At 39.7% G+C, this 16582-nt stretch overlaps 1 protein-coding gene and 1 pseudogene across 15 annotated transcripts in view; one reads left to right on the forward strand and one right to left on the reverse strand.

The window, feature by feature from the left end:
* Positions 1-16582, forward strand: part of SH3KBP1 (SH3 domain containing kinase binding protein 1) — a 324637-nt gene that overhangs the window by 186916 nt on the left and 121139 nt on the right. The gene's annotated exons all lie outside the window — the stretch shown is intronic.
* On the reverse strand, positions 10859-12319 carry LOC308495278 (dnaJ homolog subfamily A member 1-like; annotated as a pseudogene). Its single transcript has one exon. The product of its transcript is annotated as a dnaJ homolog subfamily A member 1-like (transcript).

The raw sequence follows: 16582 nt of genomic DNA on the forward strand, positions 1-16582 counted from the left end.
AACCTGACATGTTTTTTTTTTATAGAATAATCTTGGCTTTTTGGTACCAGCTCATTCTATGCCCAGGCTCTCTAGGCACAACTAGTTCTGGCCCCCTTAATTACTGGGAAAAATAGTCGTTTTGGTCCAGGCTCTTCAAACAGCCAGAGTGGAAAAGATATTTTCCCGAGTTGATTGTTTACTGGATTCCCTAAGAAGAGATCCTTTGAGAAGCTCTTTTCTCATGGTCTTCCTGTCTTAGCTGATTTCCATCAGTGACTTCTGATATCTTTCTCTTGAAATGATTCTGTTTTCTTTCTATATTTTCTATTATACAACTAGACATTGTGTTTGTGACAGTCTCTTTTTCAACTCTAATCATCTTGAATCTCATTTATAGAATCACAGTCACCCACATTAATGCCTTTATAGTATCAACATTGTAGCTTTTAATTGTAATAGAGAATTAGAATTAAAATTGTATATAAATGAGCTACTAATCAATTTTTTAATCAGCCAAATTACAGTAGGAGAAATTTTGATATTTTAATATATATCTCAGGTGGTCTTTTTATCTATTGTAGTAAAAAATCATCAAGCTGTATAATTAAGTAAAATTAAAACATGTAAACATCTAAAGTGATGATCTCATTTTCTTAAAAATGAGAGATTTATGTCTCTAATCCTTTGAAAGCCAGATATAAGTTCTGGGGACCTCCAGGAGCTAATGATATATTCTTTGACTAATGAAGCACAATGAGGTCAAAACCTTGTGATTATCTGAGACCTGTAGTATTGGATGTCCCTCATTTTGGTTGAAAGATAAGATTATGTGACATCTCTTGAGCAGTTGAAAAATTCATGATTTTAAATGAGCACATGGTATTAAGATGCCCCTGGTTGCCTGGGCTGAATGAACTGTGTGGGATTTTCAGACTTCGGTTTATGTGTTATCTTTCCCCAGAGTGTCTCTGTTAAGTTTTCTTATCTAGCAAAAGTAAGGAAAGGGGCATTGGTTGGGGGAAAGGGAACCAGAAACAGTATTGCAGGGTTACTCTTTGACTTCTTAGGTGCTGTTTACTGTTTTGTATATGCTGACATATACTTTCTAAAACATTCAGTATACTGTATTTTCTAAGAAATGTTCAGTTGTAGCCAGATCATCACCAAGAATTGTATTCCCAGAAGGCCTTCAAATTGTATTTTTGGGAGTATAATGGTTATTAAGCATGCAGGCCAGACTGGGTTCAAATCTTAACTCTGACTCTTCCTGGGACAAATTATTTAAGCACTTAGATTTTAGATTCCTCATCTGTACAATTAGAATATCAAGAATACCTGCTGTATATGGTTGTTATGAGGATTAAGTAACATGAAAAATGGGTAGAAAGGTGCCTCACATATAATAATCACTTGATTAGCATTCGTAGTTATTATTGTTGCTTTTCTGGTTATTAGAACAGGAGTGCCTATAAATAGCACTGCAGTTTCCAGGATTATTTCTTTAACTTTTTATTATGAAAAAATGTCAGACTCAGAGAAATAGAACTGACTTTTGCTATATCTGTGGCAGCTGTTTTTATTTGACATCACCAAGTCTTAAATATCAGCCATTAGAAAGTAAGTGGTATGATTTGGACCTTGTCTGTGTTAGTCACCATTGTATTTACAATTCCTGGAAAATCACTGTTAAATTACAGTTGGCCCTCAATAAATATTTGTTGTATTTGTCAGACTGGATACATGAGTATAACATTATGTCCCAATCCAATCAAAATTATAAAGGAAGGCGCATTCTGTTTGGGATCTACTTGTGGTCTGGCTAAAGATTCACTCTCTACTTGTTCATTAATTGGCTCACTCATTCATGTCCTGAAGCGGTATTGAATGCCTTTTATGGATCAGCAGTGGCAGCTCTGGGATTTCTAGATAAATGAGCTAAGGAGTGGCAATCCATTTGCAAAGCGATCCGCTAGGTGGCAGGTCTGGATGCTGTAGTATTAGCATAATAAATGCAGATTTTTCACCTGGCAGGTTATTTATTTGGGATGGGGTGGGTCGGGTGTAGTTAAGTGGAATGGAGTTAACCCCTCCTCCCCCATATCAGCCTTGGATCAGCTATCACGTACAGGCCTTCCATGTAGTGCTTCGGATCGTCCCTAAATGGGAGATAAGTGAGTATGTATAAAAGTCATTATGAACAGGGGAAAGGGACTAGCAGAGGTATGTCCAAAGCATCAAAGAGGGTAGGGAGGAAGGAGCTATTGGGTTGGCGCAAAAGTAATTGCAGTTTAAAAGGTTAAAAATAATTGCAAAAACCGCAATTACTTTTGCACCAACCTAATACCAACTTTTCTGGAGGTCCAGAAGCAAGGGATGGGGTGTCAGGGAGATCTTTTCAAGGAAAGTGATATTTGAGCAAAGTACTAGAAGATAAATGGGGATTGCAGTGTGTGTGTGGACAAGAAGAAAGTGTGGTTATAGAGAAGGGCTGGGTTTGGCTGGACGTGATGGTGGGAGGTGGGGAGTTGGAGGGAAGTTGACCCTCTTCCTCCAGCACTCTGCCAGCTCACTCAAAAGCTCCACGTCTTCTGGGTGGGCTGCTGAGTTGGTGGAGAAGTTCTTTCGGGCAGTGGCATGATCAGATGAGCACTTTGGAGAGAGAACCGGGGAGGCGCCCGGCAGTGTAGAGTGGAGATGGGAGAGGAAGCAGCTGGGAGACTTGCCAGCTCTGGGGCTCTGTGGTCGATGACGAATTGGCCAGGTACCAGGAACTTCTAGTAGCTCTTGGAAAGGGGCAGATGGGCCCACCTCATGCACAGTCTTTGAGTTGGGCTGCCGTAGCCTGGGTTGGCAGCAGAACTGACAGAACAGCCAAGTTTCCTTTCAAAGAAAACTCTCTGTGTATTATGGAAAGCAAAAAGCTAGGAGTCAGCATTCAACTATCATTGTTAATAGATAGGCTAAGGATATAGAGATAATAAAAAGAAATTAACTTGGGAGGGCATTGTTAAATACATTTACATACTCACGAACGTAATCATGTATGTCTATAAGTCACACATTTATTTATGTATACCTATACATTCAGCAACCTTATCTTCCTAATTAATTTTTAAATAAACTTTATTTTAGAATAGCTTTAGATTTATAGAAAAGTTGTGTAGATAATACAGTGTTCCCACATACCCCACACACAGTTTCCTCTATTGTCTATTGTTATCATCTTACATTAACAAGGTATATTTGTCACGATTAATGAACAAATATCGATATGTGATTATTAACTGAAGTCCATCCTTTATTCAGATTCTGTTTCAGAATCCCATGCAGGATAGCACATTACATTTAGTTGCCCTGTGTTATGCAGGGACTCAGGCGGGGTGTCAGCTCCTGCTCCCCACATAAGAATGCAGGATATGGTGAGGCCAAAAAGGAACACCCACGGAGCCATAGATAGGGGAGTCATTCCACTATACTCCGTGCCTTTCTGCAATCCACGCTTGCCAGCCCAGCCACCATCTTCTTGCTAGCCCCCATTTTCTCTGCTAGCATAGTCATGGCAGTTATATTAGTGGCCAATGGCTCACTGGTTACAGCTGATGGCCAACTAGCCACAGCTGATGGCCACTTACTACCTGAGCCAGTACCTTTCCACGTGAGGCCGAGAGCCTGGAAACTGCACTCCTGTCTCTGTCCCCACACTCCACCCCTACAGGGTTTTGCATCACAATCTACGCGACAAGCATCTTCTGTGAGGGGCCCTGTGGGAGGAGCCTGGAGGTGAATGCAATATCCTGGACACAGCCAGGGTTTCTCAGGGCACCATCAGTCCTTCTGGGTACAGCTAGACTTCCTGGGGACAGCCAGGGTTTCTCAGGGCACTGCCACTCTCTCTGGGCACATCCAGACTTCCTGGACTCAGCCAGTCTTTCTCACATATTCTCCACGGCGGCTGGTCAAGACACAAAAGCAAACATCCGCCAGTTCGACCATATGGTGGTACGTTCCCAAGCAAACAGTCAAGCGATCCATTAAATTAGGGATGGAAGGCAATTCCCCATAGTCCATAGTCATTCGCCAGGGCTGTCCTGGGGGTGAGGGACGACCTTGACCTCACCCTCATCTCCCACGGAGGACTCAGCAAGCGTTTCCTCCTGGGACTATAAGTCCTGCATCCAGGCTGCCTCAGCAAGCACTTCCCAGCCCACAGGGCCACAATGACCTTCGCTTTCTCCGGCCTCTGCTGGTTGGAGAACCGTCCACATCTTCCCACCCCTCCACGGTGGTCCAGCTCTCCAGCAGCTGCAGGACTTTTCCTACGCTGGTTGGAGAACCATCCACGTCTTCACATCCCTCCATGGAGGTCCAGCTCTCCGGCAGCTGCTCTTCCTGGTCTTCCTGAGACTGAGTCTTCATAAGCACAAACTGCTCCACCGCCCTTCGGGGAGCTTTAGCCGGCACCGTACCCTGCTCGCTGCGCCATTTGTCATGCAGGGCGGCCTGTGGGGTCTCTGGTCCCGCTCCCCACATAAGAACGCAGGACATGGTGAGGCCAAAAAGGAACACCCATGGAGCCATAGATAGGGGAGTCATACCACTATAGTCTCGCTGGCGGCTGGGTTGGAGACACAGGGAACAAACATCCGCCAGCACCCCAGCAAGGAGTCTTCCTGCACCAGTCTCGCTTGCTAGCTGCAAACCGCTCTTGCTAGCTCAGCCACCATCTTCTTGCTAGCCCCCAATTTTTCTGCTAGCATAGCCATGGCAGTTATATTAGTGGCCAATGGCTCACTGGTTACAGCTGACGGCCAACTAGCCACAGCTGATGGCCATCCAATCACAGTGGATGGCCATTTACTACCCGAGTGAGCACCTTCCCACATGAGGCCGAGAGCCCGGAAACTGCACTCCTGGCTCTGTCCCCACAATGTCCTTAAATTGACTTTTGTCTGATGTTTTTCTCAGACTGAAGTAATGGGTTTTGAGGAGAAAGACCACAGAGGTGAAGTGCCATTTTCATCATACTTTCTCAAGGGTACGTGGTATCAACATGACTTCTCACTGTTGATGTTGACCTTGGTCACCTGGCTGAGGTAGTGTCTGTCTGTTTTCGCCACTGTAAAGCTGTCCTGTTCCTTCCTCTTTTCTATATTTGACTCTTTAGAAAGAAGTCACTGGGCACACTTCACACTTAAGGAGTGTGGAGTTCCACTCACCTCCTTTAGAGAAGAGTATCTACATAAATTATTTGGAAGTTTTCTGCACAGGCGATTTGTCTATTCTCTCCCATCCTAATTAGGTTTTGATAGGGTGATTTCTTATCTGTCTTCTAAATTCTAAAAGCTAATTCTGTAGCACTTGCATCACACTTGCCATTTGCAGCCTAGTGACATCTCCCACATTTGTTTTTTTGTGTGATATATCAACAGATCAATGTCTTATTTACCCAAGCAGATTGCACATTTTCTTGAGGACTAGGACATCCTCTTATTCAAAGCCCAATCTTAGTCTACAGAATTGGACACGCTGCAGGCGGTTAATAAGTATGGAATGAATGTTTTTTAAATTAGCTTAATTTAAAAATGTAATAATTAACCACAGTCAATCACTGAAACAGGTCCGTAGAGCCTAAATATATGAGAACCATGATAAAGTGAGGATATTGTTGACTTGATATCCTGATTTGTGAAGTCATCTTAAATCTGTAATGTTGGTTAATAGGCTGCTTATTGTATGCCTGGCGCTTTTATAGGCATTTTACATATATTACTTATTTATTCTTCCAGACAACCCTATAGGATGGTGCTGTTGTCTCCATTTTATAGATAAGGAAACTGAGGTGAACAGAGGTTAAATAAATTGGTCAAGATCACACAACTGGGAAATGGCCCAGCTGGGATTTTGCTCTCAGACACTCTGGCTCTAGAGTTTTGATCTCTTAACCACTGGGTTTAAATTCACTGAAGTGGTGATTAAAATGGTATCTCATTTGGGGGAAAAAGCAAGATTGCTATTTAAACATTTTATTCCAATCTGTTAGGATACTACTGATGACACGGCTGGCAACAATCTTGCTGTATTTTTCCTAGGGGAAGTGTTTCTATAAAGCCACGGCTGTTTTTCCTTCTTCAGTTTTTTTCTTTTCTGAAATAAGTAATTTTCATGTAGTACAACTACTTTTATTTCTTTAAACTATGGGCATTTTCAGGATGGACATATCATATACAAGCCATATTCTAGATATCTCTCACTCCCCAATCCCATTATCTGTTGAAAGATAGTGGGCTTTTTATTTTCTCTCTGACGTTTTAAAACAGAAGTGGTTGCTAGGTCCTGCCAAATAAGCAGTTCTTCAGTGTGTTCCTTGTCCGAATGGTCACACCTGTGGGCCCCAGGAGGCAGCCTAGATTCCTGCAGGATGTAGGCGAGGGAGGAGGACTTCTCGTGAAGCCACCCAAGCCATGAATCGGCCCTGGCTTCCTGAACCATAAACAAATGCGAGCTTTGTTCTCCCCATTGCTCATTTGGTCCCAAGTATGACTCAGGGTTAGGCTGGGTCCTTCAGGCTCCGCGCCTTTGGCTGTTGGAAGGAAGTGGGAGGGTTCCAGGGTAGTTCTGGGGCTTTTTCAAACTGAAGAGAGGAGGCTGACTGCATGATGGGAGAAGAGGTATTTCTTTTTCTGCTTTTAGAGATGTAACAAATGCCCTTAACCTTTTATCATATCTCTACCGTTTTATAACAGGACTTGTAATGGGTTTGTACTGTTGGGTTGAAATGAAGTGTATGCCAGCTAGGATCCCTCAGGGAGGGGAGCCATGGGTATGCTAAGGAAGAACCTAAACGTGGAGGATTGTTTTCTGAAGTCAAATGTTGCACTGGAACTATTGAGCTGCTTTAATACCCCCCCACCCCTTTGGTCAATTCGGCCATTAATTTTTACAGATGTTTCCAATTTCTCGCTGTCCTGGGTTTCCATGTGCTCATACTGCAGAGAGTAATTTAGATGGGCAGTTTGCACAGCAGTAACTGTTACACCATGTCACCGAGATGTTTAGCAGTTACAGATGTTTGCGCAGTAAACGAATCCAGCTTGCTTCAGGTTAACTCAGGAGAGAAGAATATGTCCACGCAGAGCAAGCCAGCTGTGGGGCATTTCATCCTCGGGGGGCATGGACATTTGGAGTTTTCTTTGTGAATGGAGATGCTGTGTATAGTGACTTCTGAGTGCTGTTGAACTGTTGTTCATAGAGGTAAAGATATTTGGGTAATTTTGTAGTACTGAACATTTACATTCATTTGCTCATATACAAAGTAAAATAAAGACACTGAATTACTTGATTTTCTACAAGTTTGCTAGTAATAGGTGGTATTGTTTCTCTCTGTATAGTGTTCATACTTATCTTCCTAAAAGCAGAAGTCTGTCATTTTCCAAACACGAAATAAAATTCCCTAAATAAACCACAGGGTAAGTAAGGCTTACAATGCGTCATATGTCTTCCGTATTCCTGTCTCTTGCTGAAAAACAATATGAAGGGGAGAGTTAATGATATCTATAAAATACGTGCCTTTATGTCTTTTTCTGTTGGCTTCAACTTACAATATTTTCAAAATTACAAAAAAAAGGGAAAATAGAATGACAAAAAGGAAACACGGTTTTTAACACATTATTTTAAGAGTAGGACAACTTCTTGAAAAGTTTTTTAATGGCATCTGTTGCCTGCCTAGAAGGATGTAAGTGCAGACAGCGATTGGCTAAAATAAGAAATGTATTCATCTGCAATGGCTTGAGAGAATTTTCCTATTGCAAAATATCTTAAATTTGCTTACTACTACTACTACTACTGTTGCTGGATGTCATCATTATGAGTTCTGAAAAGTAGAAATCAGAATTAGATATTTACATTCAAAATTCAGATGGTGACTCTATGGAAACTGAGTGAAAGCATAGATTGACTGAAAGCATATGTGAAATATGGAAAAGCCTTAGCGATAACGTTGGGCTCTCTCTCAGAAGCCTCTCTAAGCTAGGGCCTGGAGATGGGACAGGAAAGAGCCCCCGAGACTCTTAAAGGTTCTATGACCTATAAAATACTTGTTACACTGTGGAGTGCTCCCTGAACTCTTTGCTTGTTTGTTCTCAAAATGGAAATAGCTTTGTTACTTCTCTGAGTACAGGAGCTCTTTGCAATAATTACTATAATAACAAAAACTCAAAGTTAAAGAATATGAATAAATAAATAGAAATTGACCTTAATCCTGTTATCCAGGAATGACCATAATTAACATTTTATATGTATTCTTCCAGACTTTTATCCGAGCCAGAAGGTACATGTATTATACATGTCACTCTTTATACAATAAAGAGGTCATATTAAATGTCACTTGGTTTTAAAAGTTAACATATTATGGGCCCCCTTTCAGTCAGATAGCTGCATGGTCATCCATTATAGAAATGTGCCACCAATCATTAAACCAATTCCCATCTGATAACTATTTAGATTGCTTCCACATTTTTAATACTAAAAACAACATTCTTGTATATGCATTATTGTACCTTCCTTGATTATTTCCTTAGGCTGAATTTTCAGGTGGGGAATTTGCAGGTTAAAGGCTGACTTAATTCTGGATTTTTTGTTTTTAATGAAAATAACCCAAGTATATGATGAAAAATTCCAACAGAACTAAAGTAAGACGTTCTCAATCCCACACACTCAGCTTTACTTCCCAGTGGAAATCCCCATAAAAGTTTTCTATGTACTCTTACAGAAATACATAATTTTCTTTATTGTGGTAAAATATATATGACATGATGCTATTTTATCCATTTCAAGTGTGCAATTCAGTGGCATTAAATACATTCACATTGTTGTGCAACCATATCACCATTATCTCCGGAACTTTTTCATCTTCCCAAACTGAAACTCCGTACCCGTTAAACACAAACTCCCCTAGCCCCTGGCACCACCATTCTACTTTCTGTCTCTATGAATTTGACTACTCTAGATACCTTATATAACTAGAGTCTGAAAATATTTTCCCTTTGTGTCTGGCTTATTTCACTTACCGTGTTTCCCCGAAAATAAGACCGGGTCTTATATTAATTTCCCCGAAAATAAAACCGGGTCCAAAAGACGTATTATGGTGTATTTTCAGGGGATGTCTTATTTTTTTCATGTACAACAATCTACATTTATTTAAATATAGTCATGTCATCTTCTTCTGGAACATCGTCATAACGTACTAAATGCGTCCGTCTGGCTGACGATCTTGACTGGGGCTTATTTTCAGGGTAGGTCTTATTTTCAGGGAAACACTGTAGAATCATGTCCTCAAGGTTCATCCATATTGTAGAATGTGTCAGAATTTCCTTCCTATTTAAGGCTGAATAATATTCCATTGTATGGATATATTACAATTTGTTTATCCATTCCTCTATTGCTAGACATTTACATTGTTTCTACCTTTTGGCTACTGTGAATAACGCTACAGTGACCACTGACATACTGGTACCTGCTTGAGTCCTGCTTTCAATTCTTGTGGGTATATTCCCAAAAGTGGACTTACTGGATCATATGGTTATTCTGTTTTTAATTTTTTGAGGAACTGCCATACTGTTTTCCACAATGGCTGCACCCTTGTACATTCCCAGCAGCAATGCACAAGGGTTCCAGTTTATCCACATCCTTGGCAACACTTCTCATTTTCTGTTTGGGTTTTTTTAAAAAGGGCCATCCTAAGGTTGTGAAGTGGTATCTCATTACGGTTAGAATTGGTGTTAATGTGTGTTCATGTTGCCTATCACTAAGGGAAAAATATATTATTATTTTCATCCTAGAATGATGAGTTGAGGTCAGTGTGTTCTTTCTGAGATTCCCAGTTAGCTAGCAAATCAATTACACAATCCCAAGTGATTGCAAATTGTTTAAAGCAAGGACTAGGTCACCCTGTTCTCTCAGCCTCTGCAGAAAAGGTCAGTGAAGAGCCCAGGTCTTGCTTGCTGTCTGAGGTTTGATGGTGATCAGGACGCTGCTTCTCACTTAGCCCCACCCAAAGGTTTATGGAGAGTGGATTCAAAACAGTTCTTTTGAGAAAAGATAAAGTTCTCTTTTGTGCTATTGTTAATTCTAAATGATAGTACTTGATTCATTTTAGGTAGTGTGAAAAGCCAGTTTTATGATTGATTTCCTCTCCACACCTTCTGCTCTGGAATTCCTTGGGGATAGGAAATGAAAAGTTCTTCCTTTTGCATATTATTTGCTGAATAATGTGGGGTGGAGGGAAGTATGTATAAGTATTTGGTTATGGCTCTCTTTTATTCTTTACTTATATTAATAATTCATAATATTTATAATCTTGGAATTTGCAGGTGCTTTAGGTTCCTGAAATTCAAGGTATTAAAATTTTCTTGACTTTTTCTGTCTGACTTACTTTGCTTAGCATAATCTTAAGATCCATCCATGTTGTCGCAAATGGCACTATTTCATCTTTTCTTATGACAGAATAGTATTCCATTGTGTATATACACCACAACTTCTTTATCCAATCACCTATCGAAGGACATTTTGGTTGTTTCCATGTCTTGGCCACCATAAATAAAGCTGCAATGAACATCAGGATACATAGATCTTTTTTTTTTTTTTTAAGTTCTTTGCCAGTTTTAATACAGAAATTTAACTTCATGGCTTAACAATTAAGGGTCATACACTGAAGTCAATACACATACCTGGTATTTCAATCTAAGCTAGTCCATGTACATAACTGAATTACATAGTATGGCCTAACAGATACTAGGGGAATTTTATTTTTATTTTTTATTTTGTTTTTACAGGTATTAAACTTATCTTGCACACTGAAGTCATCATACATACAGGGCAGTCAGAGCTTTTATATTTGAGTTTATTCTTCATTTAACTTTTAAAACACTACTATAGTTGAAAATTAAACCAAAAACATAGCCAAGTAGTGAGCATATTATGATTGCAGTCCTTCACTCATTCACTACTGTGTATAAAATGCCAGCAGTGAGTTACTCCCTGGCCCGATTAAGAGGTCTGACACTGCACACCACCCCTAGGATGATGGTCGTCATCCTCATATGCTTCTCCATTGTAATGGCTTTCTTGATTTGGGTCAAAGTCTACCAGTTCTGCCTGGTCCATTTCATCAGTCTCTTCTACTTCCTTCCTTTCAGGTAGGAGTTTTTCAAGCAAAGAGAGTTTATCAGGAGAGAGAAAACCATTCTCAGGGAAGTTTACCTTAAATTCGATGATCAGACGACCCTTTTCATATGGTCTACGATAAATCGGCATGCCTTCATTTAGCACACACTTGATATCACCATGCTTGACAATCTGACCTGGATGGGAGGTGATGACTATGGTTCGGTTGTCGAGAGTAGATATTGGCTTTTGGAAGCCACACAATGCTTCAACCAGCTGTATGTCCATACACATGAAAAGGTCTTCTCCTCGTCGAGTAAAGACAGCATGGTCTTTCTGATCTAAAACGATGATAATATCTCCCGGCTCCAGTCCTGGTTCTTGGTCTCCTTCACCACGGAATGTTATCTTCTGGCCATCTTTCATGCCTTTGTCAATGTGAACTTCTAGAATCTTCTTCTCTCGAACTATCTTCCTTCCATTGCAGCTTTTACATCTATCTTTAGGACTGATCCGTTCCCCATGGCCCTGGCACTCCATGCACACAGACTGAATTTGCTGAACCATTCCAGGTCCTATCTGATGAATTCTTATTTGCATACCAGTACCTCGACAGTTGGGACAGCACTCTACGGCTCCTTTCTTACCACCTCGGCCTTCACATTTGTCACAAATCACATTCTTTTGCAGAGCTAGTTTTCTTGTTGCACCGTTATATAAATCTTCTAAGGTTACCGAGAGCTGATGTACAACGTTTTTACCTCTCCTTTCTCTCTGCATCCTTCCTCCTCCTCCAAAAAACATATCAAAGATGTCCATGGGGGAGCCAAAACCACCACCTGCTCCACCTTCTTTAATTGCCTGTTCTCCTCCTTTGTCATATAATTCCCTTTTTTTTTGCATCAGAGAGCACTTCATAGGCTTGAGAAATCTGTTTAAACTTTTCTCCTTCATTTGGATTCTTATCAGGGTGGTACTTCAAGGCCAGTTTCCTGTAAGCCTTTTTCAATTCTTCCTGGGTGGCATTGGGTTTGACCCCCAAAACATCATAGTAAGTGGTTTCTTTCACCATTTTTGACAGCCCGTGAGAGGGCCGAGGCCAATGTGGGGGCGCGGGAAGGAGTGCGTTGCTGTGCACACCTTGGGCAGCCGCCGCTCCTCCGCCTCTACCCCAGGGTTCTGGAAAGTTCCCAGGATACATATATCTTTACGGGTAAATGTTTTCAGATTTTTTTGGGTAGATATGCAGGAGAGGGATGCTGGGTCATATAAAACTGAAAACAACAGAGGAACAAGACAAACAAATGAGAAACACAAACTCATAGACACAGACAATAGTTTAGTGGTTACCACAGGGTAAGGGGGGTGGGGGGAGGGAGATGAGGGTAAGGGGGATCAAATATATGGTGATGGAAGGAGAACTGACTCTGGGTGGTGAATGCACAATGTGATATATAGATGATGTATTACAGAATTGTACACCTGAAATCTATGTAACTTTACTAACAATTGTTATCCCAATAAACTTCAATAAAAAATTTTTTTCTGTGTAGCCCTTAAAATGATGATACCTATGAACCCAGCTTGTGTTTTTCTCTCTGATATTCTCACTGGTTATTAAATGATATTCTAGACAATTGAGTTTCAGTGGGATGGATTAAGTTTAATGCTCTATGAAAACTGGCAACTTTAAAACAAACTAGCTTACTTTGCATGGTGGTGTGTTTTTGCTTACATTTAAAGAATTTAGATCACAGAGATTGTTCAGTCAGTCAGCAACCTGTTTTGTACTTTTCTGTGGCATTGGAGGCCATTTAAAAAGTGCAAGATGACAGCCTTATTCTCAGTTCAAACTCTTAATGTTGGTGGTCAGATCCAAATAAACGTATACCCATAAATGCTCTAGAAACAAATGGAAGCATAAGCGTAATAATCCCTACTTACACCTCTAATAGAGATTTCTCTCTCTAAACCTGGGCCATAAAATGGACAATTCACAAATTTAGGAGTATTCCAGAATTGCCTTAAAAGCCACTTCTTTATTAAAAGGTCATCATTAAGCATTTCATGGATGGCCTGTGACTCAGGAGTGGCACCTCAAGTTTATCCATAAACTCTTAGGAATAGAATAGGCAATGTTTGGAAAACTGACGGCAGACATTTGGGGTCTCTATCATTTAGAAGTTGTATTTTGGTTTTGCTCATTTAAGATGAGGAAATTAAAAGTGGTAAAGATGGATTTACTGCCTCCTTTTCTTTTTTCCTTCTTTCACTTGCTAAGCATTTCCACCCGCCAGTGGTTTTAATATGTTTTGCTCCATTTGTTTTGGTAGCATCTGCTCAGTCTATTCTTTTTATTTTGACTTGTTAGTTGGGTTTCTCATTTTCTCTCTCCATTAGAAGCATCTTTTTTGAAACTTCTTGGGTACCTTTTCTAGAGTATTAACAAAGTTGATAAGAGAAATAATGATGTAAAGCGTCAAGATTTTAGTTCCTAGAGTAGTCCAAATTTGTTTTCTCGGTACAGTGCTTCGCACTGTCTAGTTATTGCATTGGGAGAGCTGGACATACTATGTGTCTTTTATGTCTGATTTTAGATTTCGTTTCGTTTGCTTCAAACCCCAGGACCCCTTCTACATTCAGGTTTTGTTAGAAGCAGAGAGTAGATTTGCTCATAATTTGGAATCCTATTTTTTTTCAAGTGATGGGAATACAAATACTGTCGTCGTTTTTTGATTCAGAAAAGGCTGAAACGTTCTGAAGCTGGTAACTCTATGTTCACCATGTAAGTAATCTGCCTAAGCAATACATGTCACATTGTCCATTTATAATATAGAGGTGAATAGAATGTAATTGATGGGTGACCTGACTGTGCTTTCTAGTCAAGGGTTATAGGATCTGACATTTTGGTGTAATTTTTGTATTCATTGCCCAAGAGTTCAAACAACTCCAGGATTTTCTGACTAGAGCATTTACTCATAGGCCATTAGGCAGGGGAGGAGAAAAGCAGTCCAGATGAGACATGAGTCTTGAGAAAGTTAATGAGAGGCCAGCTGAGTCGGGAGGGATGACTGTTTCCAGGTACTAAAAATGGTTGTGTGGGGCCACAGAGCATTATGTTTGAGTGTAACCCAACCCTGACTTTAGTCTGCAAACTATATGAAATGAAGATTCTAATGTGAATTGTCTTGTCATGAAAATGAATGACTAGTTAGAGGCTGTGGTAACCTAAGAGGTGATGACAGAAGGCAGTGAATGGACATGGTCAAGAAACTAGAAATCAGGAGCTGCTGCAGAGAAATGATGGTCATTGTGGCCAAGAGAGAAAGCTTAACAGAGTTGAGGAGGAAATGAATTATGTGGGTTTGATGGTTGACTATTCTCTGGTCCCACTGGTGGCCCAAAAAAGGGGAGCCCCTTTAACTTGAGGCATGGTGATCAGGATAGGAATAAGGGAGAAGTAGCCAATATTGAGGTCTGATAAACTCTGCCTTGTCCTATGGCGGGGAGTATGTGGAAATCACTGGTGGTCCCTGTAGAATTGGATAGATAACAATCTGAAACCCATCTGAAATAAATTAAGTATAATAACTTGGGAGTAGGGAATGGGTTGTAAGTTCCAGAAGTACCATTCCTGGTCTTTGTCCTCCTTTGTCACCATCATGAATCTGTATTGTTTCCCTGTGCGGAACCTATAGCAAGTCTTTGTGGAAGGCACAAAGAGGAATTGCTGCTCTCGGCAGCTCACAAGTGGAGAGCATGGAAATGAACGTTCTCCATTGTAATAGAAAAGGACAAGGAATTTCAGAAAATGCGACAAATACTTTACTGTGCACATTGTTTCCCTTCCCCCATAAAAACCCAAAATATATCTTTTAAAAATAACATGTTACCACAAAAAGTGCCATTTAAGGCAGCACATGATTAAAATAGGTGATTTCATGTCTGTTTTTTTTTTTTAATGAGTGTTTTCTTCCCCTCTATTTTGTGTGGTTTGGTGTCTTTGTGTATGTTACAGGGAAAGGAGAATGGGAAAACATTTTAGGACAGGAAAATGGGAACATGCAAAATGAGTAATGAAAGCTATATCATTTGTTCATATATATGGTAAGGATCTAATTTGCCTAAAACTCATCAGGCATTCTAAAGAGAATTTACAGCCTTAAGGGAACTCTCTTTCCTCTTGAGACTTGCTACTAAACTGAAGTTAAAATGAATGAATGAATGAATGAATGAATGAATGAATGAATGAATGAATATGAATGACAGCCAAGCACAGATTGAAGTAAACTTTTGTACCATCACAAGGGAAATTGTTCTACAAAAACTTTCCTCTTAAAAGTACATTTATTCATTCTGTCCACACCCAAACTTGAATCCCATAAAATAAAATTAAAATAAAGTCAGGGTTGATTTTTGAAAGGCAGCAAATTCAAAGTATGTTCACATTAAGTGAAAATGGTTGTCAAATAGCTGAGAAATGAAAATAACTGTGAAATCTGTGTGATTTTAAAATTATGATATACTTAAATAGTTCTAAAAACAGGGTGAAAATGAAACATCAAAACTTTGGGGGCCTGGTTTTCATCACATTTGTTTTTTTCTCCCTTTTGAGAAACTGTAATAATCACTTCAGTTTGTGTTTAAAAAGAGTTTTTACTTGTGAGGAACTGGAGAACTGCTGGAAAACTGAGAACAATTAAGCTACAGACCCTACGCCAGTGGATCACACCCCTTAAATCTATACTTCTTCAAATACTGGGAAATGAGGACTCTATAAGTATTGTCTTCAGTCATACATGAAAAATGGTTACAAAGTGAACTCAACTCTTTTTCCATCCCTTTCACACATGTGAATAGGAATTCATGGGTTGAATTAAAAGAGCAGGAAATACATTTTTTGACTGAAAACATTTGATAAAATATCTGAATACTTTATTTGGAAAGACATTAATTGGAAATGATTTTATATCATCTACTCAGTCACTGAGGATATGAGCTAATAAAGTGAAGGGTGATGATAAATGGCAGGGAATGCTCTATGTGAGTGGTGTCTTGTGAGTTACCGTCATGACTCATTTTATATCTGATGTTCTTAGCATCCTACTAATGACTTAGAAAAGGAAATATAATGGCACTGTAATGAAAGCTGCATGTGGTTTCTAGTTAGGAGGTGTTACAAATCAAGTCAGCCTTAAGGAATGACATCAATAATGGGGAGAGGTAGACCATCCTTTCTAGTTACATTAGTGTATGCTATTTTCTTAAAACTTTATTTTTTCTGATTATAAAAGTAATAACAGGGTTGTAGAAACACTGGAAAATAGAAAATATAGTAGAAAATGTAAAAGAAAGTAAAAAGCACTATAATTTAATCACCCTAGAGCAAACACTGTTGATGTGTTTTTGTATTTACTTTCAAGTTCTTTTACCATACATT

The sequence above is a fragment of the Rhinolophus hipposideros genome, assembly GCF_964194185.1.
Source record: "Rhinolophus hipposideros genome assembly, chromosome: X".
Lineage (NCBI taxonomy): Eukaryota > Metazoa > Chordata > Mammalia > Chiroptera > Rhinolophidae > Rhinolophus > Rhinolophus hipposideros.